General features: G+C 39.4%; 1 protein-coding gene across 1 annotated transcript in view; it reads left to right on the forward strand.

Moving 5' to 3' along the window:
• Positions 1-25,645, forward strand: part of HS6ST3 (heparan sulfate 6-O-sulfotransferase 3) — a 719,841-nt gene that overhangs the window by 641,006 nt on the left and 53,190 nt on the right. The gene's annotated exons all lie outside the window — the stretch shown is intronic.

Below are 25,645 nucleotides of genomic sequence, written 5' to 3' on the forward strand. Positions count from 1 at the left end.
GTTTCCCACTGTATGAGGTACTTATTCGTGTCTTTTGATCATTTTTCTACTGAATCGTGTCTTTTCATGTTGATATTTAAGATTTCTATGCCTATTCTAGATATCTTGTCAGTTACATATGTTATAAATATATTCTCTCAGTTTGCACCTTATCTTTCATCATTTTTATAATATCCCTTGATGAAAGTTTAATTTAATGGAATTAAATTCACCTATCATTTTTTAAATTTTTGTTTGTGTCTTTTGAAAACTGTTTCCAACTTCTAGGAGTATATTTTCTTCTAAAAGCTGCAAAATGCTGCCTTTTATAGTTAAAACATTCAGTGGCGATTTTTGAGAATGGTGTGAGAGGCAGTGTTCAAATTTAATTTCCTTCACTTACGAGTTGTCCCAGGGCATATTCTTGAAGAGGCATTTGTTTTCCTAGAGATTTGTATTGCCATGTCTATCATAAATCTGTTCTCTCAATTCAGTCTTATTGGTTCTCCCCACCCCGAATCTATCCCTGTAATTACCCTACAGTGTTTTAATTGCTGGAGCCTTAAATTGATCTTGTAGGGCAAGTCTTCACAACCTATTCGTCTTTTTCAGCAGCCTTTACCATTTTGCTTTTAAATATACATGTTGAATCACCTGGGTAAGTTTCTTAAAAGCAAACAAAAAACAACCCTGATGGGATTTGGATCTTTAGATAAATTTGGAGAGGAATGTACCTTTTATGATAGTAAGTCTTCCTTCCTCCGAACATGCTAAATCTCTTTATTTAGTTATGACTTCTTTAATGTCTTTCCATAACATTGTAAAATTATGTCCATAATGGTCTTCTACATCTTTTGCTAGATTTTTAGGGAGTTTCCCAGGTGACGCTAGTGGTAAAGAACCCACCTGCCAAGGAAGAGGACATAAGGATGCAGGTTCAATCCCTGGGTTGGGAGGATCCCCTCGAGGAGGGCATGGCAACCCTCTTCAGTGTTCTTGCCTGGAGAATCCCATGGACAGAGGAGCCTGGTGGGCTACGGTCCATAGGGTCACAAAGAATGAGACACGACTGAAGCACTTAGCAAACATGTAGTAGGTATGTCCATAATGGTCTTCTATGTCTTTTGTTAGATTTTTAGATACTTTATATTTCTGTTGCTATTTTAAATACTATCTTTAAAAAAAAATGTACATTTAAAAGTTTTTATCAATGGTGTATTGATTATGGGTTAATCTTATTTCTAGCCTGATTGCTAAACTTTTATTAATTTAGTAATTAGCTTTTCCGTGTAGGTAATTATATTATCTGTGAATAATGACATATTTTTTCCATCCTAGTTCTTATATTGTAAACTTTAGTTTTCATGTGTTACTATACAGCAAGAACCCATAATGTAAGTTGTATAGAAGCAGATAGTGGACATAGTTTTATTGATATTTGTTTTAAAGTTATTGCTTCTAATATTTTAATGTTAAGAATGTTTTGGATTTGGATTTTTGGAACTATTTTTTATTGGACTCAAGAAGTTCGCTTTTATCTCCAGCTTACTAATTGCATTAATTTTATCATGAATTTTTCTTCATGCATTAAGATATATAATTTTTTTCTTCTTCTTTTACTTATTAATGTGCTGAATTGTATTATAGATTTCTACTGTCAAACCACCTTTGTAACTTTGGGAACTTTTAAATGATAAATGGTTTTAAATACTGTTCATTTTTTTCTTTAACTATTGAGATAATTTTTCTTCTTCTTTTAGTGAACATAGTGAATTATACTGATTCATTTCCATATAGTAACCAAATCTTCCATTCCCTGACAAACCGTGTGTGTCCATGATATATTATCGTTTTTATATTTATATTATAGAATCACTATCCCTTATATGTGGAATCTAAACCTAACAAAAAATAAAAAGAAACAAAAAACAAAACAAACAAAAAAACTGCAAAAAAACAACCACAACAACTCACAGAAAAAGGTCAGATTTCTGTTTACTAAAGGTGCAGTATGTGTGAAGGGGAATTGGGGAAATGGAGTAAAAGAAAGTGTTGCTCAGTCAACTCTTTGAGACCCCATGGACTGTAGCCCACCAGGCTCCTCTGTCCATGGGATTCTCCAGGCAAGAATACTGGAGTGGGTAGCCATGCCCTTCTCCAGGGGATCTCCCCGACCCAGGGATTGAACCCAGGTCTCCCACATTGCAGAGGGATTCCCTACCATCTGAGCCACGGGAAAGGTGAACACTGGAGTGGTTTAAAGGTACAAATTTCCAGTTAGAAGATAAAAAAGTATTAGGGATGCAATGTACAACACAATGACTGTAATTAACCCTGCTGTGTAATATGTAGAAAAGCTGTTAAGATAGGAAACTCTTAAGAGTTCTCATCACAAGGAAAACTAATTGTTTCATCTTTTTTTTCCTTTTTTATTGCATCTATATGAGATTATGGATGCTATGTAAACTTGTGGTAATCATTCCACAATATACGCAAGTTAAACCATTATGCTATACACCTTAAACTTATACAGAGATGTGTATCAGTTACATCTGAATAAAACTGGAAAATATGATGTGTGTGTTTGTGAGATTGTCAAGTTCCTTGTAATTGAAACATGTAGCTATTTAGATATATACCATCAAACGAGAGTGGGAGAGTTATTTTAAAATGTTCTAAATGTTGAGAGTTGTTAGGACACAAACTTTAAACCTTTTACATTGCATATACTCAACAATAAAAGGTGATTTTATAGTTGTGTTCATCTCTCTTGCAGGCTGGCTCTATATGGACTCCAACTGGAACCTTATTCTCTCCTTTCAGGTTGTTCTTGTCGCCCTGTGAATAAAATTAACAAAGAATTATTCATTGGCTCAACGGCCTTATTCAAGACTGCTTCTTTTTAGGAGAATGAGATATTTTTATCTGAAGTCCAACCTGTTCTTTAACTGCTCAAGTCACTGATTCTAAATAATTAGCACTTACTAAATTTATCTTGTGAGAACTGAACATTTTACAAGCCTTGGCAAAGTTGAAAGGTATTGCATTCTTCCTTCATTCCCTTATTCCTTTCACTGTTCTTTTTCCTCTTTTACTTATTCCTTCCACCTCTTTCTTTTTCATTAGACTGCCTTCTCTCCATTTCAGTCCTTTAATTTTTAGAAAAAAATACAATAAAATTTTAAAAAGAAAAACAAGTTACTGGAACCAATCTTTTCCCCTAATATGGCCCTTGTACAAGGGTGGTTTAGTCCCTTTTGAGAGAAATGATTTGCAAATGTGAAATGATGTAGCACATTGCCCATTTAGATTCTTTGGAAGTCTGAGGAAAGAGGGCATAGGTAAAGAGCAGTGGAAAGAAAAGCTTGACCTACTAAGTTTTCCAAGCCAGTTAATTTTACCAAGGTTAGTCAAAAATTTGACATAGGTGTATACCTCAAATGAATTAACATTGCCTAAAGGTTGGGTAGGTCAGCTGGGAAAGAATTTGCCTGCAATGCAGGAGACCCCAGTTCCATTCCTGGGTTGGGAGGTTCCCCTGGAGAAGAGATAGGCTACCCACTCCAGTATTCTTGGGCTTCCCTGGTGACTCAGACAGTAAAGGATCCATCCACAATGTGGAAGACCTGGGTTCGGTCCCTGGGTTGGAAAGATCCCCTGAAGGAAGCCATGGCAACCCACTCCAGTATTCTTGCCTGGAGAATCCCCATGGACAGAGGAGCCTGGCGGGCTGTAGTCCCTGGGGTCACAAAGAGTCAGACATGACTGAGCCACTAAGCACAGCACAGCACAAAGGTTAAGAAACCCAGACTGAGTGGGTTCAAACCCTGGCTCCACCTTTAGGAGCTACACAGCTTGGACAAGATTCTCAACCTCCTTTTGCATTCTCCTCTATAAACTGGAGGTTACTGTGGTTCCTACTTTCAAACATTGTTGATTAAATGAGACAATATTTGTAAAGCACTTCGAATAATGTTGGACATATAGCTAGCACTATTGGGTTTCCTAAATAGATAAAAGTTAAATAAATGGGGAAAAATTGGACAAGAGAGTTAGTTACAAGTCTTATTGCATTGAAGTGCTTTTCAAAGATAATTATTCTTGGATAACCTTGAAGATAGAAAATAATTTTCAAAGGAAAATGTGGTGTGCTGGAAAATAGTAGAAATGAAAGAAATTACAATCTCTTGCAGCTGTGCCTACAGAATCACAACCATTTGTACTTTAATTAAAAATAGTTCATAGTGTAAGAATAACATTTACTCACACCCACTTTAGATTCTAGGGACTTCCTCACATGGTCTTGCTCCTTCCTTAAATATTTTAAAGCCTTTTCTATTGAGTACACGAACAACACTAATTTTAGCTCCAATTGTTATATTTTGAAAAAAGCTAAAAAAAAGTGTTAAGCCTGACTGTTTTCAAAGAGGGTTTCTATAACAAGAAACTAGGACTGTTAGTTTGAAAGTGATTGGTCTTATTAACTGGAGAGAGAAGTATGGCCTGATGGAAAAGGAAAAAGGAGCAAGTAATGATTATATCTTACACTTCCATCCTAGGCTTCCCAAAGTACTTGAAACCAAGTCTCATTATCATTTCTTTAAATAGATGAAGCAAGAGAGATAGCCAGTTAAGTGCGGCTTCCCAAGGTCATACTCCAGCTTGCCAACATAGCGATAAAAATCCAATACACTTGATTAGTGTCCGCTGCCTACTCACCCTCTGAGCATTGATTTCACGCACGATGAGGAGAGGAGACAGGCAGGGTGATCTTCTCCGTCTTTCCAGCCCCGCCATCTTACTCAGTGGCTCCCCGTTTATTCTTCACTGATTGCATCTGAGCAAGCTTTCCTTCACACCATTTTTGTTCAGGCAGGATTCTTGCCAGTTAAGAGGTCATAATGACAAGTGTATTCCTGCCTGTTCTCCTTTTTTTTTTTTTTTGGAGTAGATATAGTTCTATATATAGTTCTAATCCAGTGCTATACTGTAGGTCCTTGTTCATTATTTTATATACAGTAGTGTATATATTTTAACCTATTTATTTCACTTGCTGCTGCTGCTTCTAAGTCACTTTAGTCGTGTCTGACTCTGTGCAACCCCATGGATGGCAGCCCTTATGTATCTTTAAATTTGGCAAAGAAAAGTTTGTTTTATTGGAATATACTTGCTTTGCAATGTTATGTTAGTTTCTGCTGTACAGCAAAGTGAATCAGCCACGCATGTACATATATCCTCTCTTCCCTGAATTTCCTTCCCATTTAGGTCACCACAGAGCACTGAGCAGAGTTCCCTGTGCTGTGCGGTCAGTTCTCATTAGTTATACATAGGAGTGGACATGCCAATCCCAATCTCCCAATCTGTCTCCCCCTCCCTTTGGTATCCATACATTTGTTCTCTGTGTCTGCGTCTCTGTTTCTGCTTTGCAAATAAATGTGCAATCTAGCAAAATGGTCTAGATGAACTTACCTACCTCTTCTCTTGTGCCGCTTTCACTCTTTCTCATCTTTTCAGCTCATGAGGAAGATGTGAAGTCCACACAAGTGTTTTGGTTTTCCTAGGTCTTTGTTTCCTGGGTCACTTTTGCCTGAAATGCCTGCCATGTTTGTGGTTGACCAGAAACCTTTGGGGATTTCATTCATTGTAAATGACTTTTGTCTTTTTCATTCAAATTTTAACTAATTGGCCATGTCTTTAAATGTAAGGGTTCAGTTCAGTTCAGTCGCTCAGTCATGTCTGACTCATTGCGACCCCATGGACTGCAGCATGCCAGGCCTCCCTGTCCATCACCAACTCCCAGAGTTTGCTCAGACTCGTGTCCATTGAGTCGGTGATGCCATCCAACCATCTCATTCTCTGTCATCCCCTTCTCCTCCCACCTTCAATCTTTCCCAGCATCAGGATCTTTTCAAATGAGTCAGTTCTTCGCATCAGATGGCCAAAGGATTGGAGTTGCAGCTTCAACATCAGTCCTTCCAATGAATATTCAGGACTGATCTCCTTTAGGATGGACTGGCTGGATCTCCTTGCAGTCCAAGGGACTCTCAAGAGTCTTCTCCAACACCACAGTTCAAAAGCATCAATTCTTCGGTGCTCTGCTTTCTATATAGTAATGGTGGAGAAAGATAAAGGAATAGCCACTACAGGGTCACTCAGTAGGGGTGGTCACTAGCCATAAGAGCCTATTGAAGCTGGAACTCAAGGTAAATAAAATTAAAAATTCAGTCCCTGAGTTGCACTAGCCTTATTTCAAGCATTCAATAGCCATGCCTTCTCTCTTTCAGTTTCAGCCTCAGCCTTTGCATCTCTAGAGTGGAAAGTTTGGATTAAATGACTGTAAGATCACTCTGGCACTAGCGTTCTGTGATTTTTTTTTTTTTCCCAAGGACTTTTCTTGGGTTTGGCAATACTACCTTGGATTCTGTGAGCAGAGGCTCTCCTCCCCCGCAATCTCTCTCTCTCCATCTAGCAAAATGTACCTCTCATATATTCACCTTGTATGTTGGAACCAAGTGCTTGACAAAGAATATGGTAATGTATTCAACAAAAGCATTGTGTACTAAATATAGCCTCAGAGTTTTAAAGAGCATTTTTTTTTCTTTTATGAGTGTTGGCAGCTGTTTTACTATGAAATAGGTCTCAGAAAGAGATGAGGACATATTCTATTTTGAGATAAAAGCTTCATCTGAGATGTGGGAATGACACTGTAATAAATGCTATTACAGTTAATGAAATCAGGGTAGCACCTGATTTTTATTTGATTGTATGAGGCAAATTCTTCCAAATTTCCATGTATACATTCTCAGCATAAACTAGCAGTAGAGCCTGTTGCCAATCAATCCGAACTGTAAGTTGGTCCCTGTTCCATTTTTCTTAGCCATCATGAGGTAGTAAGGGGGGAAAAAAAGCAAGAAAAATAGAGGTTAAGATGGTGAAGATTGGAATCTCCCTTTCTTTCCCCCAGTGTCCACATGAAAGGACAACAACTAATTATCCAGCGAGAAACATTTTTGAACCTCAGTTTACAAACTAAAACAAATGCTTAAAAAATCATATAATGCAAAATTTCTGTTTCAATCCCTTTGCAAAGTAAATGTGACAATATGGTGTTAGTCATCTTAAAAGCGCGAATTTTGAAACCTTGAACGCAGCCAATTTCCAACATTCGGATGACATGTGCTAATTGTCTTTTGCTTATTTCTACCTCTTAACTAGAAAGATTCTTTAGCATATGTCTATTCCCCCCTCCTCCTTTCTTCAGGCAGAAATTCCCTTGGGAGGGAGTTGCCTGAGAAAATCATTAAGTCGAAGTTTTATGAGCCTAGGTGGGATAACATTTGGAGGTGACTGATTACATGATTGTAGCTAATTGTTCATGGGACTCAGAGAGTCTCTAGCATCTTTAAGAGGAAATCTTTCCACATGCAAGCCAGCAGAAATATTGCAGCTTTCTGTAAGGGGTGTCACGGAGAAATATTTCGGAGGTAACCTTGCATCAGCATCACTCTTTTCATTTTCTGATGAAAATACCACTGCCCCCCATCCCAGGCTTTGTCACTGAAATATAATATATAGCTATAAGGCCATCCCTGGCTAGGATGTTTGCCCTTCGACAAGATTATCTGACATTTCTTCTGGTTCATGCAAGAAACTACATACTAGCTTTGTTCTATTAGATCTGAAAGGATTAATGTTCTTAAGAGATTCACTTCAGAGATAGCTTGCTTTTAAAAAAGTATTGTTATGAATAGCATGTATTTATTTATATATATTTGTTCATTATGGTAAGGACACTTAACATGAGATCTACTCTCTTAGCAAATTAAATGTACAACACCATATTGTCCATTCTAGATACAATGTTTTATAAGAGATCTCTTACTTTTGAGTTGAGCCAGTCTCTGAGTGTCTCAAGCGTTTGTAACATTAGTGTATTTTTACTGGGAACTTCCCTGGTGTCTCAGACAGTAAAGAATCAGCCTACAATGCAGGAAACCTGGGTTCTATCCCTGGATTGGGAAGACACCCTGGAGAAGGGGGCTTTAGTGTAATTTTTTATTTTATTTATTTAATGTATTTTTTATTTTAGTGTATTTCTGTGCAGAGTTGCAACTATTACCTGCTAATTTTTAGCAGCATATTCATTGAACTCTTTGAATGCATTCTTTCCCGCATTATAGTTAATAAATAACCATTAATTATGAGCCTACAGTGTATCCATCATGCCTGGAATCCTCAAATACACATAAAAATCCTCTCTGTGGCTTTTTTGTTTTGTAGCTACAGTACAGTGCTAGTTATATGGCAAGTATTTAATAATTATTTTCAATTATTTGTTCAACTGCTACGTCGCTTCAGTTGTGTCCCACCCTGTGTGACCCCAGAAACGGCAGCCCACTAGGCTCCCCCATCCCTGGGATTCTCCAGGCAAGAACACTGGAGTGGGTTGCCATTTCCTTCTCCAATGCATGAAAGTGAAGTCATTCAGTCATGTCCTACTCTTAGCGACCCCATGGACTGCAGCCTACCAGGCTCCTCCGTCCATGGGATTTTTCAGGCGAGAGTACTGGAGTGGGGTGCCATTGCCTTCTCCGAGTTGTTCAACAACATTTACGAAATACCTCCTATATGTGATGCACTATGACCAACACACACATACATGTGCATTTGTATACACTAACACATATGCATATATGTACACACTAACACATGTGCATATAAGTGTACACTAGCACACTTGCACCCCACCCTAAGGTTCAGGAAGATGAAGGTCAGATAGGTCTCAATCTGTTGTGATACTGAGAAACTATAACTTTGGGAGGAAATGGAGGTGTGGGTGCAAAAACAGGAAACATGTTGCCTGTTTGTATAACTTATTATGTATCTTGTACACTGATTTCGTTTGTTTAAGAAACTCCTGAATTGAAGCCCTGAAATAACGCTGGGTGTATGCATGTGGTGGCAGATAGGATTTTGACGAAATTTCTGCTCTTGGGAGGTCTGGATGATATTTGGTGATAAATTGTGCCTGCAGCCATGTGAAATAGATCAGGATGAAGAAATTAGTCTGGGAATTGAGGAATGCAGGCCAAGGCATGAAGCCAGTGAGATTCATATATTGCCCAAATCTCAATCAGCCTAGAAATTAATTATTAAGTGTTCAAAAAATTGGGTATGCCCTGGATTAAAAGTGAAAAAAAAAAAATGAAGCATCAACACAACTTTATTGAATGAGATACTCATCACCCTGGCCTGGCTGAAGACCTGGTATGCTTTGTTTCCCTGGAAGGAGCTAATATTAAAATCAGGTTAACTTCCAAATCTTCCGCTCTCACTGGAGGCCACAGTAGCTTTGCTTTCTCATTCTAGCTAAGAAGAATCTTATTTGCAAAAGGAAAATAGAGACAGAGACATAGAGAACAAACAATGTCTAGACACCAAGGAGGGGATGGCAGGGCGCTGGGATGAACTGGGGGGTTGGGAATGACATATGTACACTGTAGATACTATGTACAAAGTAGATAACTAATGAGAACCTACTGTATAGCTCTGGGAACTCTCCTCAGTGCTCTGTGAAGACCTAAGTGGGAAGGAAATCCAAATGAGTGGATATACGCGTGTGAATAGCTGATCCACTTTGCTGTACAGCAGAAAGTAACACAGCATTGTAGAGCAACTATACTCCAGTAACAATTAATTAAAACAAGAAAAGGAATGCAGCTAGGGAGTGGAAAGGAAAACATCCTTGAGGTCTTCTTATACCTTGTTTTCTTTTTTCACTTCTCATTCAGGCAGACCCAGTAGAGTCTCAGGGACTCACTTCCTTTCCAGGGGCCTAGGAAGAATGCTTTCATTAGTTTTCCAGTCACTAGTGGCAGCTTCCTCCTCTCCTTGTTTACCTTGCTTATGCTTGGAAGGTAGGTCACACTGGCTCCGTTTACAGGTACCACTCTTAACTGCTTTTAACAGCAGATTAAAGGAAAAGGATCTGAACCCTGTCTATGCCAGAGGGAGCTGCTTAGCATTACTCCCTCAGCTAGTTGACCATGTAGCCAAGTAACTGACAGCAGTGATTTGGGGCGGACCAGCTGCAGGCACAGCACTTAAGTGCATACACATAAGCATTTCTGAGCAAATGATCACGAACTCCGGCCATGTCCATTTTGCATCCTTCTCTAGCTTTTCCTTCATTTCTCCTCAGACACATTTGTTTGAGGGGCTAGAATTTTAACATGAATACTCAAACTTCATTTCTTGTACTCTGAAGTAGGATTCAACTGAGAAAAGATTCCTTCCTGCCATGTAAGCCACCCTGCAGGTGGGGAAAAAAGATTCTCAATACCACTTTTTGGGATCCCATAAATATGCCTTTCATAAAAAGCAATATCCAAACTCTTCAGTCAGTGTACAAGCAAGGCGATTGATTCAATGGGCCATTTATACAAAACCTAAAATGCCAGCAAGCACATTATTTAGTTGCTGATCTCTGCTTGTTTATACCCCCTTTACTCACAGTGCAGGAAAATTCTAGATCAATACTTCAGAAACTCTAGTGAGCAAATGCATCACCCACAGAGCTTGTAAATACAGATTCCTGGGCTCTGCTCCAGAAATGCAGTAGGTCGGCCATGGGAGGGGCCTGGGAATTTTCAGCTTGAACAAAGCCTGACGTTCTCGCTGGCCCATGAACCGTTTGGGGGAGCACTGCTCCAGGGCAAAGGGCCCGCACTGAGAACCTTTTACTGTTAGGTACCTAAGGCAACACACACACACACACACACACACACACAATCTGCTTTTATTTAAGGCAGAGGATTTGGTAGGTTCATTTCAGGATAGACTGGTAACACATCTTCTTTACAAGACATTTCAACTACCTTCGAGGAAATAGCAGAGAGAGTTAGAGGGACATTAGGAAAGAGCGTTGAACACATCCCTGACTTTAAAACCCCGAAGAGAGGAGAAGCCATTAATGCAGACATTCATTCTGTGTTTCGTCGAACACAGCATTGCTGACACATTGCTTTAGAAGGGCCATTTGAAACCTCTCATCAGTTGGTCATTATTAATATTTATTACCACTCTGATGAAACCCCAGGCATATATTTACTTTCTAAAGGTTTGTAATAAAAGCCCTTAGACTGATAAACAATTAGTCATCTGCGGGACTTTCTCCCTGTTTAATTTGTTTCTCACTGCTATCCCAATATAGATAGATAAATGATAGATAGATATAGTCTTGAATAAAATATATATTAGACTAGAATATATATGGAATATATGTACTTACATATAGTTTTTAAAATATATAATATATATATATATTCTAGTTTTGTCAGCTGAGTTATGAGGAAGAAATAAATTACTATCACTTCTCTACCCCTTTCTTTTGGGAACCACACAATTATATCATTAAGTTAATTACACCAGCGATTAAAAAGGATCTAGTTATTTGGGAACAGTTATTCAGAATGAATGGCTCCTTAATGCATGTACACAAGGATTGTTTTGATGGGAGAACAGGAAGCCTGTAGGTCAGTACAATATTTCTTGTTGCATTTTGCTGTCAGAGGCTTTCATTCTTGCCCTTGAAAGGCTCAGAAGTCCTGGATAAACCGCATTATACCAGCCCTTATCTTTCTTATGGGTATTAGGGACAGATATTCTCATTAACTCTCAGCCTGTGAATTATGGGCCAGCCGTTTACTGTACAGAATAATAAATTGTCCAGAACTTTGTGTGCACACAGCTATTGGCTCTAAATATTGGCTTCCTTGCCCGATGCAGTTAAGTTATTTGTAGATGCCAGACTGGAGTTCCCATGGATGAACTGAATTGAAAATGGATCCTGTTTGTGGTTTTTGCCATTTAGCAATTCTTCAATAGTTTCTCTTGAGTGTAATTTTAATGCTGATATGTTCTCACCCTTTAAATGACTGGAAACTTAGGCAAATATAAGTGAGGCCTAACACCTTCATGTTTAACTTACATGCCTGCCTTATAGAACCAAGTTATTCTTAACTGAATATTATACATATCACACGAATAGTAGTTTTGTAAGGCAAAAATTTGCTTACTGCAATATATTGAAAACTATGGTGCAAGACAAAAAATACTTGATTTTCTTGAGGGAGGATGATGAAATAGGAGGAGATGTTAGGGAAAAATAGTAGATTTTATGGCACAATGAGTATTCAATAGATTGGTATTAAGTTATGGATTGATTAATTATTGGGTAGTAATTATTGGAAGTCAAGAGTTAAAAACATTACTCACGTTTATCAAGTTTGAACTGGGTTCTAAGATCTGTGGTCATCCTTTTGGGGTGTTGGGCTTTTGGGGTGTTTAGGATGCCCTATCGAAACTAGTCTTGATGAGGTTACACATGTCTCATCTGTTATTGTCTCTGAAAGGAGAGTGGTGCTATAGTAGACGGTTAATCCATTGGCAGAATGACTCTTGTTGGATCAGCAAAATTGATGATATACCAAAAGCAAGAGTCATCTTTTGAAAGAATTCAGGAAGCATTCTGATGATGTAATTGCTCGACTAGTCATGGAACTACAATATAAGCAGGTCACAAATGGCTGAGGGGTTAAGGGAGGAGAAGCCTAATCATTCCAGTCCCGAGTTGAGAGAACATATGTACATTTCAGGAAAGTTGCAGTAAACAAATGTTCATTGTTTCCTCTACCAAGCTGCCAAGCCTTCCAAGATTTTGGCAGCTTTTTTCCTGTTACACAGCAGGCGTTCCATTCTCTCCCAGACAGTTAGAGAAGATCTTGGCATGGCTGATTTTGATATTCATAATCACATCCTGATGGAAAAAAAACCCTCAACTGATTAGGCGTCAACTTGAGGCAAGGCTACCAGGAAGTACTAAATATATACAGTGTTTTTCAAGGAGACCATCTTCCCATCACTTCTAACAGGGATGAGCAGTGGATAGTGACGTGAAATACGAGCTTTGAAATATTACAATTCTATGTGTGTGGTATAATCATGACCTCATGACCGAGTTTGCCCTTCTTATTCTTTCTTTGTTGTATTTCTGTTTTCCTTTCATATTTCATGAAGCCTTTTTTTTTTTTTTTTAATTCCACTGTGTTCCAGCTTTGCCAAGGAATAACAAGGAAAGATATTTGGCTTCGTGCATAGGCCAGCATTTCATATGGGCAGTAGCACACACCTGGCAGCCAAGATGTTGGTGCAGCTCATACTAACCAAGGTGGGGGAGACACAAGGGGGAAGTGAAGCTCAGCAAGACTGGCAGAATTGGGGCTACTGAGACTACCAGATGCTGCTGGCCTCCTGCCAAGCCCCAATTTGGAGATTCACCTTCCACAGGTAAAGTGTTAGTTGCTCAGTCATGTCTGACTCTTTGCGACCCCATGGACTGTAGCCCACTGGGCTCCTCTGTTCATGGAGTTCTCCAGGCAAGAACACTGGAGTGGGTTGCCATGTCCTCCTCCAGGGGATCTTCCCGACCCAGGGACCAAACCCATGTCTCCTACATGACAGGCAGATTCTTTACCATCTGAGCCACCAAGGAAGCCAAAAAATTTGTGATATGCCTAATTTTAATAGGAACATGGATGGTCAACTCCAGCACTCCTCTATGCTCTTAAGCACATCCAGTTAAAGAGAAACAAAAATAGCAATTTTATGTTGGACAGAGAAAGCAAATGGACACGAGAACAAAAAAGCCGTGTTGTCACTGGGCTGTGGTCATCGAATACTCAGAATTTGTATTATAAATATGTTTATAATAAACATTATATAGGGAGATAGACTAAAGTTAAATATTTCTTGTCCTCAGGGCACAGATATGAGGAAATAAAACTATTTATTAAGCATCTTCCCTGACACATACCTAGTGGGCTTCAGTCTATAGGGTTGCAAAGAGTCAGACAGGACTGAACTTGGCATGAAAATGGTTTGTATATCCAGAGACACCATGTGCAGGACCAGTTCAAATTATATGGTACACTTTACCTCATTATTGTTGTTGGTTAGTGACTCAGTTGTGTCCAGCTCTTTGCAACCCCATGGACTGTAGCCCTCCAGGCTCCTCTGTCCATGGGGATTTCCAGGCAAGAATACTGGAGTGAGTTGCCATTTCCTTCTTCAGGGGATCTTTACAACCCAGGGAGTGAACTTGAGCATCCTGCATTGGTGGGCAGATTCTTTACCGCTGAGCCACCTGGGAAGCCCTTACCTTGCCACATACACATTATTACACCTAATTGACTGATAATGAAACTGAGCTAGAAGGAGTTAACTTTGACTTATCCAGAGGCAGAAAACTATGTCTTTCTGACTTTGAGGAATTCTTCCTTCCCTATCTCCAATTCCTGAATCTTGCTTGTGGAGACAGTCTCTTCCTTCTGGCCTTTATGAAGCAAAAATTAATCTTAACATTTTGAGTTTTCATATTCAGTGCCAGCTGCCAAGCTAAATAAGGACCTCTACTAGCACGTAAATGCCTCTGTGAAAATTAGTAAAAGGCCCTCCTTCCTCCAGGTGGAGGCAGCCCAGTGCCAGAGCACATGACTGAACAAGGAGAGTGTGGGCCAAATTTCAGTCCACTTACCCCTTGGCTAGATGCCCTTGTTCAGTGAACAATCTGACCAACTCTACATAGCCTCCTGAAGCCTTTTTTTTTTTTTTCCAAAATGCTATCAGAGGTGGGGAGAGCCAAGGACAAAGCCTCGTTCACAGGAAAAGCCGTAGTGTATTCATGGCAGTTTCTTAGTGATCTTGATATTCAGTAGCTGTATCTTCTTAAATAAATTGCTCTGGAAGTTTACTCTTTTGAAAAAGCATGTACTATAAAAATGGAAAGATAAAACTCTCAACAGGAAACCAGAGCAGATCATAACTCTGTTGCAGTTCAGCAAATGAAAATATATCAATAATGAGAAGAAGCCCAATTCAAAACAACTTATGCTGTCTTTGGGCCTCAAGAATAATCTCTTTTCCATTATTAGGGAAAACGTGAGCCCTTTTTTCATTTCTTCTGAATCCAAATCTTGTTTGCAAGGGATGATCATGTTTAGCTAAAATTGCTTCTACTTAGCTATTATGGTGAAATGACAAACGTGTTATTGTTGGTGTTTATTGGTATTATTATTAGTTAGTTGTCAAACCTTGAAGGAAAAATCACAGGCTAAACCCCTGAAAAAGTAATCTTATTCTCATAAATGTTCCCAAATAATTATCTCATGTCTAGTAGCCCCTTAGCCTTAATATAAACTTTTCATGTGAAACAGCAGTGGTTGTAGATAACCTGGAAATCTGTTAGCAACGTACATAGACATGATAAGGCATATTTTGTGATGTATTATCATCCATATTGATTATGAAATTTCACACTTGTCTCAGCTACTCTCTCTTTTCTCCCAGAGTCTGAGGCTTTTCTTCAGAGAATATAATCAACTTACCCATACAACTCTACTGCTGCCCCAATTTCCACAGATTATATATGTTAATGGTCAAGCCAAGAAGGCGATTGAATTATTTAGGATCCTGAAGGCAGTAAAATTATCCCAGAATTAAAGATTGCCAGTTTTCTCCATAGTCTCCAGAGTGGTTGTCATGAACACATCAGACCGTTGCCAAATAAAATACATTTTCTTTGTTCCTGTTCAGCTTTTGTGTCATTTCTTGCACGTGGAATTGTGGCAGTGAAGTGCTAAGTGGTCATCCACCAGCTCTAAAATGGTGAACATACAAGGGAGTTTTGAAATTTGGGAGGCTTATTTAAACAGACTTGTCTGATATTAGCTTAAAATCAGTCATTCTAAGTAGAGAGAGAGGAAAAGCCTTCCAAATAACTAAAGCTGGAATATCCAGGTCCCTGTTAGGAAGGGACAGAAGACATGGGCAAGAACAAAAGGCAGGAAAGACGAACTCTAGGAGGCCAGGAATTCTGGTCTATAAGAGCAGACAAAGGCACCAAAGCCAAAATAATTCATCGGACCTGAAATAATTCGTAACTTGAGTAAATTATTTCAAACGATGTGATCAAAGGAAGGCAAAATAGAGCATATTATTTAATGGAGGAACAGAGTCTTAGGAATGAAGAGTCTTAGCTGGGGAACATGAATGTTGTTGAGGCAATCTGAGAGCAGGTTGGAAAAGAATTTCCAGATATAGAGTATTGTAGAAAGAAGTGAGTTTATTAAGAACGAAGAGCAGAGATAAAGTGGGTGTAATGCGTAGCAGGCTGACGATGCCTGGCAGGCCAGGAAGAGTCAACAGTTTTCATGAGTTTTTAGCCGATTTTTATAGCCTCATGACAAAGAAAATTCCTGCCAGAACATTGGTGTTAGGTGACTGGTTAGGGCACTATAGGGTGACTACTGGAATGGACATCGTTGCCTAATTTGGAGTCAGAAGTTTGTTAGTGATGCTTAAGGGGCTTTTGGCAACAGTTGCAAAGGAGTTCAGTCCACTTTGGAGGTAATCTTGGTTCTGGGCTCTACTTCTGTAGCCTTGGTACAGGGCTCACATCTGTGACCTTGGGGGCAGAACTCAACAGACATGACCCCCAAAATATAAAAACATATATGGCACAGCACTGAATGAGCCCTCACACTCAGTGCACAAAGGCTGTGTGTGGGCCATTACTTAGGCATCAGCAGCTTTAGCTGGTCTTTGTACGCCTGAGCTTGGCTGATTCGTAGCCATAGTGGGTCGTGACTCTGCCTTCTTTACTTCTTTTCCCATTAGGGCATTAACACCCTACCAACTAAACATCAAGAAGGCTGGCTGAATTTATTTTTTATTCAATGTTTTAGCATCCCACAGGCTGTAGCAAAATCTGGTATTTTCCCCCCGCCTATCTCCTTTTCTGTCTCTGAGTTTGAAATTCAAAATAGTTTATATTTTCTACTAATAAAATGTGAATTCTGCTACCACCACATAACTGGGGTATGAGAAAAGTAAAGATATTTCTTCTTTCTTATGAAAGGAAGATAATCTTCCAGGGTCTTAGGCATCAGTATCTCAACTTACGGTCAGGATGAAACCAACGAAGTTTTGCCAGACAATTTGAGACAATATAAACCAATTCCTTTTACTGGGAGATGAGCAATACAGTTTTCTGCACTAGGAACTCTTGAAGAGGAACATGACATGTAATCAGAAGAAGCCTGGCAGCAATGTAAGAACTCTGCATCAGGAGATCGCATCAAAGTTGTTATTGATTGGGTTGAGAAGAGGATGCCTTAAAACCATCATATTTACTGCATCATTGATCTTCAGAAGCTCCCACCATGCTGTTTCCTCGCATTTACCAATGAGCTTAATGGCTACACCCCGAAGAAAGACTCAGTAGAAGGAGCGAGTGGAGGATAGCCAGACCCTGAGGGCTTCTCTTCATCTTGATATTTTCAAGTTCTTCCTGCTGTAGCCTTTTGATTCATCACTATTGGGAGACTAGAGACTCAGGCTGAAATTCACTTCCTGCTGAGAAGAAAGGGGATTTGATACAAATAAATAAGTTGCATGTTTATTTGTATCAATAGCTGCATTATCTCCTCATGAGGATCTGGGGAAAGATTAACAGTGGGAATGAAAACCCTTCCGGAAATTAAGATGACCTGTGTAACTGACCAGTCTGGTGAAAGCCAGTGCTTCAAACAGTGGAGTTAGCAGATGCAACAAAGAAGAGGAGAAGAGGGAAGGAGTGGCAATCTGCTCTTTAGGATATGAGCTCATAGAGTTTGTAACTTTAAAGTTTTTATCTATTTATTTTTGTCAAGGGAAAGGCAGACAGCTGGATAAAATGACATATGCTGAAATCTAATATGATGCACACACATAATGTTGTAGGACCCTATTCAGGTAAGGAGTCATAATGTCATTCTTGCCTGAAGACAGATAAAATGACTTGGCTTTGCTTAAAAAGCAGTGGAGAATGGATTTCTATTTCAAACAAAAATTAGCTTAAAAAGCATTGTGCAAAATGTATTTTACAGATGTTACACTTCTTCCTCAAGGAATTATAAATTGGGTGCCTTAAATTGAACATGCAAACTAGAATTTTATCAACTGATTATATTTGTTATATTGATTTTCTAATTTCACTGTACCTTTTATTAGGGTCATCCTCAAGGAAGTGATGGAAAGGACGTTTTGGGCAATGAAGCCGTGAAGTCTGCCTGGTAAAAAGATAGCAAGGACTGAATGCTTCGAACATAGAAGGCAGTGCTTGCGAAAGCTCTTTGTATATTAATGTCGTGACTCGGTAAAGAGAATCCAGCAAGCTATTGGTCACCAGGCAGTGAGACAGAGAGAAGGATACTCACTTATACTAGTGAGAAAAGGTGTTTCTTTGATGAAAATGGGTCTGAATAGAATTGCAGAATTTAGGACAGCAATGGGTCTCAAAAACCGTCTAATTTCTAGTAGATGAAGAAACAATTCAGAACAGTGATGGTCCCGTTTACGTGTGCTATGAAGCTGAATCATGTAAAACTGTGATTAATCAGCTGTGATCTTCCGAATAGCTGTTTCATACAGCGCAACCAAATGGAATCAGAGCTGCCTGTCTCCCAGTCCGCTCTCGCAAGTGTGCAGTGACAGCACAAACCAGAAGCTTTGCCTGTGCTTGTGCTGGAGGTCAGAAAGAATAAGTAAAAGATGGAACGGCAGGAAAAAAGAGACAGAACTGAGAGGTTCACACACAAACATAAAAGCAATAAAAGGACACAAACACAATGGAAGAAGAGAAACTCAAATTTTATTAAGTACCTGATATAACGTGCACAATTCTAGACACCAATATATATAATTCTCACAAACATTTTGCTCAGTGTGTGATTATTCCCGCTTGGCATCTGTGGAGACTGAGATGCAAAGTTAAAAGAATTTTCCAAAGGTCACATTGTAATATAGACAAGATCATGGTCACTCCCTTGCTTTAAAGCAGAAATAAAAAACAGAACACAAGAAAAACCAGTGGCTTCCCATTGCCCTTCAAAGCGACCAGACCGTATGCCATGGCTTACCGCCCTCTGTGATGTGACTGCGTCATCTCTTCCTTTTTGCCCATCACAACACTCCAGGCTCATCAGCATCTTTGTTCCCAGAATGCACCAGCCCTGTCTTTCCGCTGCTCCTTTATTCTTGCTCTTCCCTGTAACAGCCATGTCTCTTCTCCTGGTCCTTGGCATGAGCGGTTTATCGTCATCCTGCAAATCTCAAGTGTCCCCTCCGCCCTCCTTCATCCTGCTGTAGCTCCTCACCCTGTTTATTTTCTGGATAGCACTCACCACAGCCTATAATCATCTGTAGTTACCCATTCTAGTATTTGTCTGTTTACTGTTCATTTCTCTCACAAGACTGTAAATTCCTTGCTGTCTAAACCTCTGTTTTCTTTATCCTTCAATTCCAAGAAACTGATACATACATGGCATATAGTGCTGCTGCTGCTAAGTCGCTTCAGTCATGTCCAACTCTGTATGACCCCATAGACAGCAGCCCATCAGGCTCCCCCGTCCCTGGGATTCTCCAGGCAAGAACACTGGAGTGGGTTGCCATTTCCTTCTCCAATGCGTGAAAATGAAAAGTGAAAGTGAAGTTGCTCAGTCGTGTCCGACTCTTAGCGACACCATGGACTGCAGCCCACCAGGCTCCTCCATCCATGAGATTTTCCAGGCAACGGTACTGGAGAAGGGTGCCATTGCCTTCTCCGGCATATAGTAGGTGCTCAATATATATGGATAAAGTTAGGGGGCAAGAATTTAAATTCAGATTTGCCCCCGAAGCATGTGCTCCTTCCAACAGACTAAAAGGATCTCCTATTGATGGGTACGTACATAGAGAGTTACACACAGAGGCAAAACACAATAGAATGCACACTTTTGCATGAGAACATTATGAACAGGAACATTTAACATATGATCAAAAGAGAATTTTATTTTTTTTAATTTATATACTGTAAAATTAACTTTTTTTCAGATGTGCAATGAGTTTTAGCTTATGTGCAGATTTCTGTTAACAATCTCTACAACTAGGGCACAGAACCAAAATGTCCTCATGGTGCTCACTTTTGTTTAAATCCTCCCCTACTTTGACCACTCATCTATGCTCCATCACTGGGATTTTGTCTTTTCAGAGTGTCATAAATGGAATCACACAATACATAACCTTTTGAGATGGACTTTTTATTCATTAGCATAACTTCATGGCGAGCCAGCCAACTTGTTGTATGTGCTGATTCTTCTGTGTTGTTAATGAGGACTACGCCACTGTTTGACTAAAACACAGTTTATCTCTTTACCTGTTGATGTCATTGGGTTGTTTCCAATTTTTCTTGACAATTATAGATTGAGCAACTATAGACATTGAGCACGGTTTTCTTCATGAAGATAAATTTTCATTTCTCTAACCCTAATACCCAGCAGAAGGGCTTCCCTTGTAGCTCAGTTGGTTAAGAATCTGCCTGCAGTGCAGGAGACCTGGGTTCGATCCCTGGGTCAGGGAAGATCCCCTGGAGAAAGAAATGGCAACCCACTCCAGTATTCTTGCTTGGAAAATCTCATGGACACAGGAGCCTGGTGGGCGGCAGTCCATGGGGTCACAAAGAGTCGGGCACGACTGAGCAACTAACACTTACACTTAGGATGGCTGGGTCAGATCATTCTTATCACAAGAGTGAAAAATACATGTTTAGGAACTGCCAAGGTGTATCCCAGAGTGACTGTACCAGTTTGCGTTCTCCACAACAGTGTATGAGAATCACTGGTTGTTCCCCATTTTTACCAGCTCTTGGCTTTGTTGTTTATTCATGGCAATCCATATTCATTTATACTAATTTGTTTCAGCCATTCTACTATATGTAGTGGTATCACATTTGGTTTTAATTTGCATTTCCTCAATGGATAATAATGTTGAGAATCTTTTCATATGTTTATTTTCCTCTGTATTTCTTCTTCACTGAAATGTCTGTTCAAATATTTTTGCCTATTTAAAAAATGAGTTATTTGTCTTATTATTATATTGTAAGAGTTCTTTGTATATTTTGTAATCAAGTTTTTTATGACACGTAATTTGCAAATATTTTCTCCCAGCTTGCGGCTTGTCTGTTCTTTCTCTTGGCAGTATTGTTAGCACTGTCAACATTTTTCAATTTTGATGATGTCCAATTTATCTAATTTTCTCTTATGGATTGTGCTTTTGGTGTTTTATCTGAGAACTCTTTGCCTAACCCAACATCATGAAAATTTCTATGTTTTCTCCTATAAGATTTCTAGCTTTACATTTATATTTAGGTTGATGATCCATTTTTAATTTTTGTCAGGTTGAGGTCAAGATTCTTTTTATGCCTATGGATATCCAATCTCTCTGCCATCATTTATTGAAAACATTCTTCCTCCTTTGAAATACTTTTGCAGTTTTGTCAAAAATCAGTTTAGTGTACTTGAAAGTGAAAGTGTTAGTCGCTCAGTTGTGTCTGACACTTTGTGACCCCATGGACAGTAGCCCACCAGGCTCCTCTGACCCTGGGATTCTCCAGGCAAGAATACTGGAGTGGGTTGCCATTTCCTTCTCCAAATATAGCTTTGTAGTAAGTCTTAAAATCAAGTAGAGTGATTCCTCCAGCATTAATTTTTCCCAAATGTTTTTGGTTACACTATTTTGCCTTTCCATTAGAATCTGCTTGCCTATAAGACAACCTCTCGGAATCTTGATTGAAATTATAGTAAATGCATAGATCAATTTGAGGAGGACTCGTATCTTAGCTACATTGAGTCATCTAATCTATGAACATGGTATATCAGGTCAATTATTAGTTCTTGGTTTTCTCTCATCAGCCTTTTGTAGTTTTCACATACAGTTTTGCTGCTTTTTTTGGAGTTTTCTTTAAATGTCACTTAGATCCATGGGTTGATGACGTTGTACAGTTTTACTCAAAAGAGGTTAATTGTGGCTTTTCCATTTTTCCTTTTAGTTCTATCAGTTTTTACTTCATGATTTTTGAAGTTCTATTGTTCGGTGCATATACATTTAAGATTGTTATATATTCTTAATGAATTGACCCTGGGGTCATTTTGTCATTCCTTTTTTATCCCTGGTAATATTTAAAGTAGATCATTTTAGACAGAATATAATTGAGTCTTTTATTTTTGGCTGTTCTGATAATCTTCTACTTTTAATTGCTGTGTGGACTGTTTATATTTGATGTAATTATTGATATGCTTGGATTTAGGTCTACTGTTTTTATTGTTTGTTTTTTTCTTTGGTTTTACATTCTTCTATTTGCCATTCTCTTGCCTTCTTCTAGATTGTTTGAATTTTTTTATAATTCCAATTTAGTTTGTCTATGGAATTTGAAAATATTTCTATTTGCATTAGCACTTAGCACTTGGCTGGAGATTACAATATACATGCTTCACTTTTTGTAGTCTCGTTATAATGAATATTTTATCACTTCTAGTGGAATGTGGAAATTTTTACAACTATAGCAGTCCTTTAGCCCTTCTCCTTCTATGTTACCATCTTCATCATTCATTGCATTTTAGTTGTGATCTCTATACATTTAAGTCCCAGTCAGACAATAGTACAATTTTTGCCTTCAACCATCATTCACATTTGAAGACTAATATGATAAAAAGCCTACTATATTAATCAGATATCCGCCATTTCTGTTTTGCTCCTGAAGTTGCAAGTTTCCCACCGATATCATCTTTTTCTTGAAGAACTTTTGTTCTTTAGAGTAGATCTGTTGCTGCTGGATTATCTTATTTTTCCTTCTGAGAACGTCTTCATCTCACCTTTATTCCTGAAGCATAATTTTGCTTGATACAGAAAACTGCATTGGTAGTTCTTTTCTTTAAATGTTAAATTAAAAAAAAAAATGCACCGCCTTTTGGCTTCCTTGGTTTCTGGTGAGAAGCTCGGTCATTTGATTCATTTGATTCCTTTGTATATAGTACAACACTTTCACCTGTTTTGCCTTTAGTTTTTAGCAGTTTGATTATGATGTATCTGGGTATGGACTTCTTTGAATTTGTCTTGTTTGGGATTTATGAACTTCTTAAATCTGTAAGTTTAACTTCTACCAAATCTGGGACGTGTCAGGATTTCTTGAGGATATAATAAAGCACACAATCCTCCATCCCATGCATTGAGATTTGTATAATAAGCCCATTAGCTGTCTCCATGGTGGTTCTGGTGCCCCACCTGGATTCAGAGTGACTTTGGGTATCTCATGAATAAATTCCGTCACGAAATCCTGATAAATGGTTATCTAACTTTCCCTGGAACGTACCATTCCAACATGCTCTATTATGTATCATATACATTGCCTACATGTGAGTTCAGTCATGTCCGACTCTGTGACTCCATGGACTGAAGCCTGCTAGGCTCCTCTGTCCCTGCGATTTCCCAGGCAAGAATACTGGAAGGTTGCCCTTTCCTCCTCCAACCCAGGTTGGATCTTTCCAACCCAGGGATGAAACCCATATCTCCTGCGTCTCTTGCATTGGCAGGTGTATTCTTTACCACTGAGCCACCTGGGAAGCCCTAAGTCTAAAGTGAAAAATAGATTGCCATTCCACTACAAGTTCAAGGAAATGGGAACATTAAAAACTATCTTTTGTGGACAAGGGGATTAGATACTCTGTTTTCTAAGCACTTAACTATCTCTGCGAGGAGAGCTGGCCCAAATTTTCACAGCAAACTAGTGTTCACTGATAGATTGACACATATGAGCTGTAGAATGAAAATACACTTTGATCCCTGAATTTGAAACACAAGCTATGGCTCAGATGGCTCCCTGAGAGCTCACAGCGCTGGCCCATTTTGACATTCTGGGAGGAACTAAATTCTGAATTGACCATGTGTGTTCCTGTCGTTGTTCCACGGAACACTTCCTACATCTGTCACCATCATCTTCACATTTTGTGTAGCTGCCCTGTGAAACTGTTGATCTCTGCAGCCCCCTGATTTCCAATTTTGATGACAGTCTCTGAAATAGACCCTTACTTGGTTTCAGGCATTAACTTAGAGGACAGGAGGCTGTTTTGGTCCATATGAGCGCAGACTGCCAGTTGAGGGGAAATTTTATAACCTATGTTTTGGCCTGGGAAGAGAGACCTCTGGTCCAAGTTCACTGTTTCCAGAAAGAAAGGGGACTATTTACCTTGGGCATAAAATATTCCAGGTGCAGGAAGGGCAGTTTTTCCTATCCAAGCTGGCATGGCTTTGTTTATCTGGAGAGATTTTGCTCTGTGGCAGCCTGGTAATTTGACTTGAAAATTTTGCTTCTCCATTATCACGCATCTTGTAATGAGAGACTTGCCAATGACATATGTTTATTAATCTTAGTTAAAAGACACCTGCCTGGATGGTTTATGGCAGGAAAACACTTGCCGTCATCAATCCTTCTCTAATCAGCAAGTTTTCCTTCCCTCCTGGCACCACACCAGCGTGCGGCCATGGCCAAGAGTTGCCTCTCTCCCATCATGCGTGGTCCATGCCTTGTGCATGAGAGGGATAGAGGGAAATGAAACGCATTGCTTAGTCTGCAAAGGAAGTGAGTTTGTGTCTCACGTGACCTTTAGCTGAAAGGATTCATTTCACATTACTCTTTACCTTGAAGCCTGAAAGTCGTGGTAATGAGGTGCCCTCTGGGTACCCACCCCCTCCAACAGGCTGTACTGAAAAGTACAGCTGCGCACAGCAGGGTTCTAATCACCACTTCTCCGTGGATGGTGAGGACTGACAGGGCATAGAAGTGGAGGCTGGTTTTTGATTGGGGAGGTGCTCCGCCTCATTCCAGCTCAGTTATCACTGCTGCCCTGGAAACTCCTGGGTATTTGTTGCTTGCCACAGAAGCTAAGCTTCCATAAACCAGAACCATGATTCTGGGTGAAGTTAGCCAATGTACGAAATTGCTCCATGTGATGGCAAGCAAACGTGGGAGCTGGGAGACCGAGGAGAAGCCGCCATCATCCGTGAGATGCAAAAGAGCCCAGACGTTAGCGAAGGAGAGCTGGTGAGTTGTGAGCCTGCCAGCGGTAACATGGTATTTCCCTGAACCCCATTATGTCAACAGAGAATTTACTGGATTTTTACCTCATGCATCCTTCCGGCCTGTGGGCATGAGAATTGCAGTGTGTTTCTTGATCATTTAAACAGCCGTCATTAGACAATGCACATTTGATGTCTAATTAAATCTCTCCGACCACAGAAGCACAAGCACGTTCCACCATCCGGGTATCTTTACAGTCTGCTCTATACCATAGAGCAAGCAACGGTATATAAAGCGGCAATCAATTCTCAGAAGGCCAGGGTGCTAGGAATTTATTTCCACTACGGTGCTCTGCGATTTGTATGCTAGTTTTAAGGAACCCCTGGAGAGGGAATAAGGATATTATTATGGTTGTAAGAATTACCTCCCACCTAAAATACTGTTTAAAGGTAATAATGCATTCTGTTTTAGGTTTTCATCATCACCCAAATATTTTCTTATTGACTGGATACAATGACATGCCAAGAAAAAGCAGGATTCTTAAGGAAGATTTAGGTATGCCTTTACCTGGCTACTTGTGTTTCTACTGATTTTGCAATTATGACATCTTCCACTCAGAAAGATGCCAGTGATTCTTTTTCTGAGGAGACCAGACACTTCAGTGTCATTCTTTATTTGCCA

The sequence above is a fragment of the Bos javanicus genome, chromosome 12 (assembly GCF_032452875.1).
Source record: "Bos javanicus breed banteng chromosome 12, ARS-OSU_banteng_1.0, whole genome shotgun sequence".
NCBI classification, from domain to species: Eukaryota; Metazoa; Chordata; class Mammalia; order Artiodactyla; family Bovidae; genus Bos; species Bos javanicus.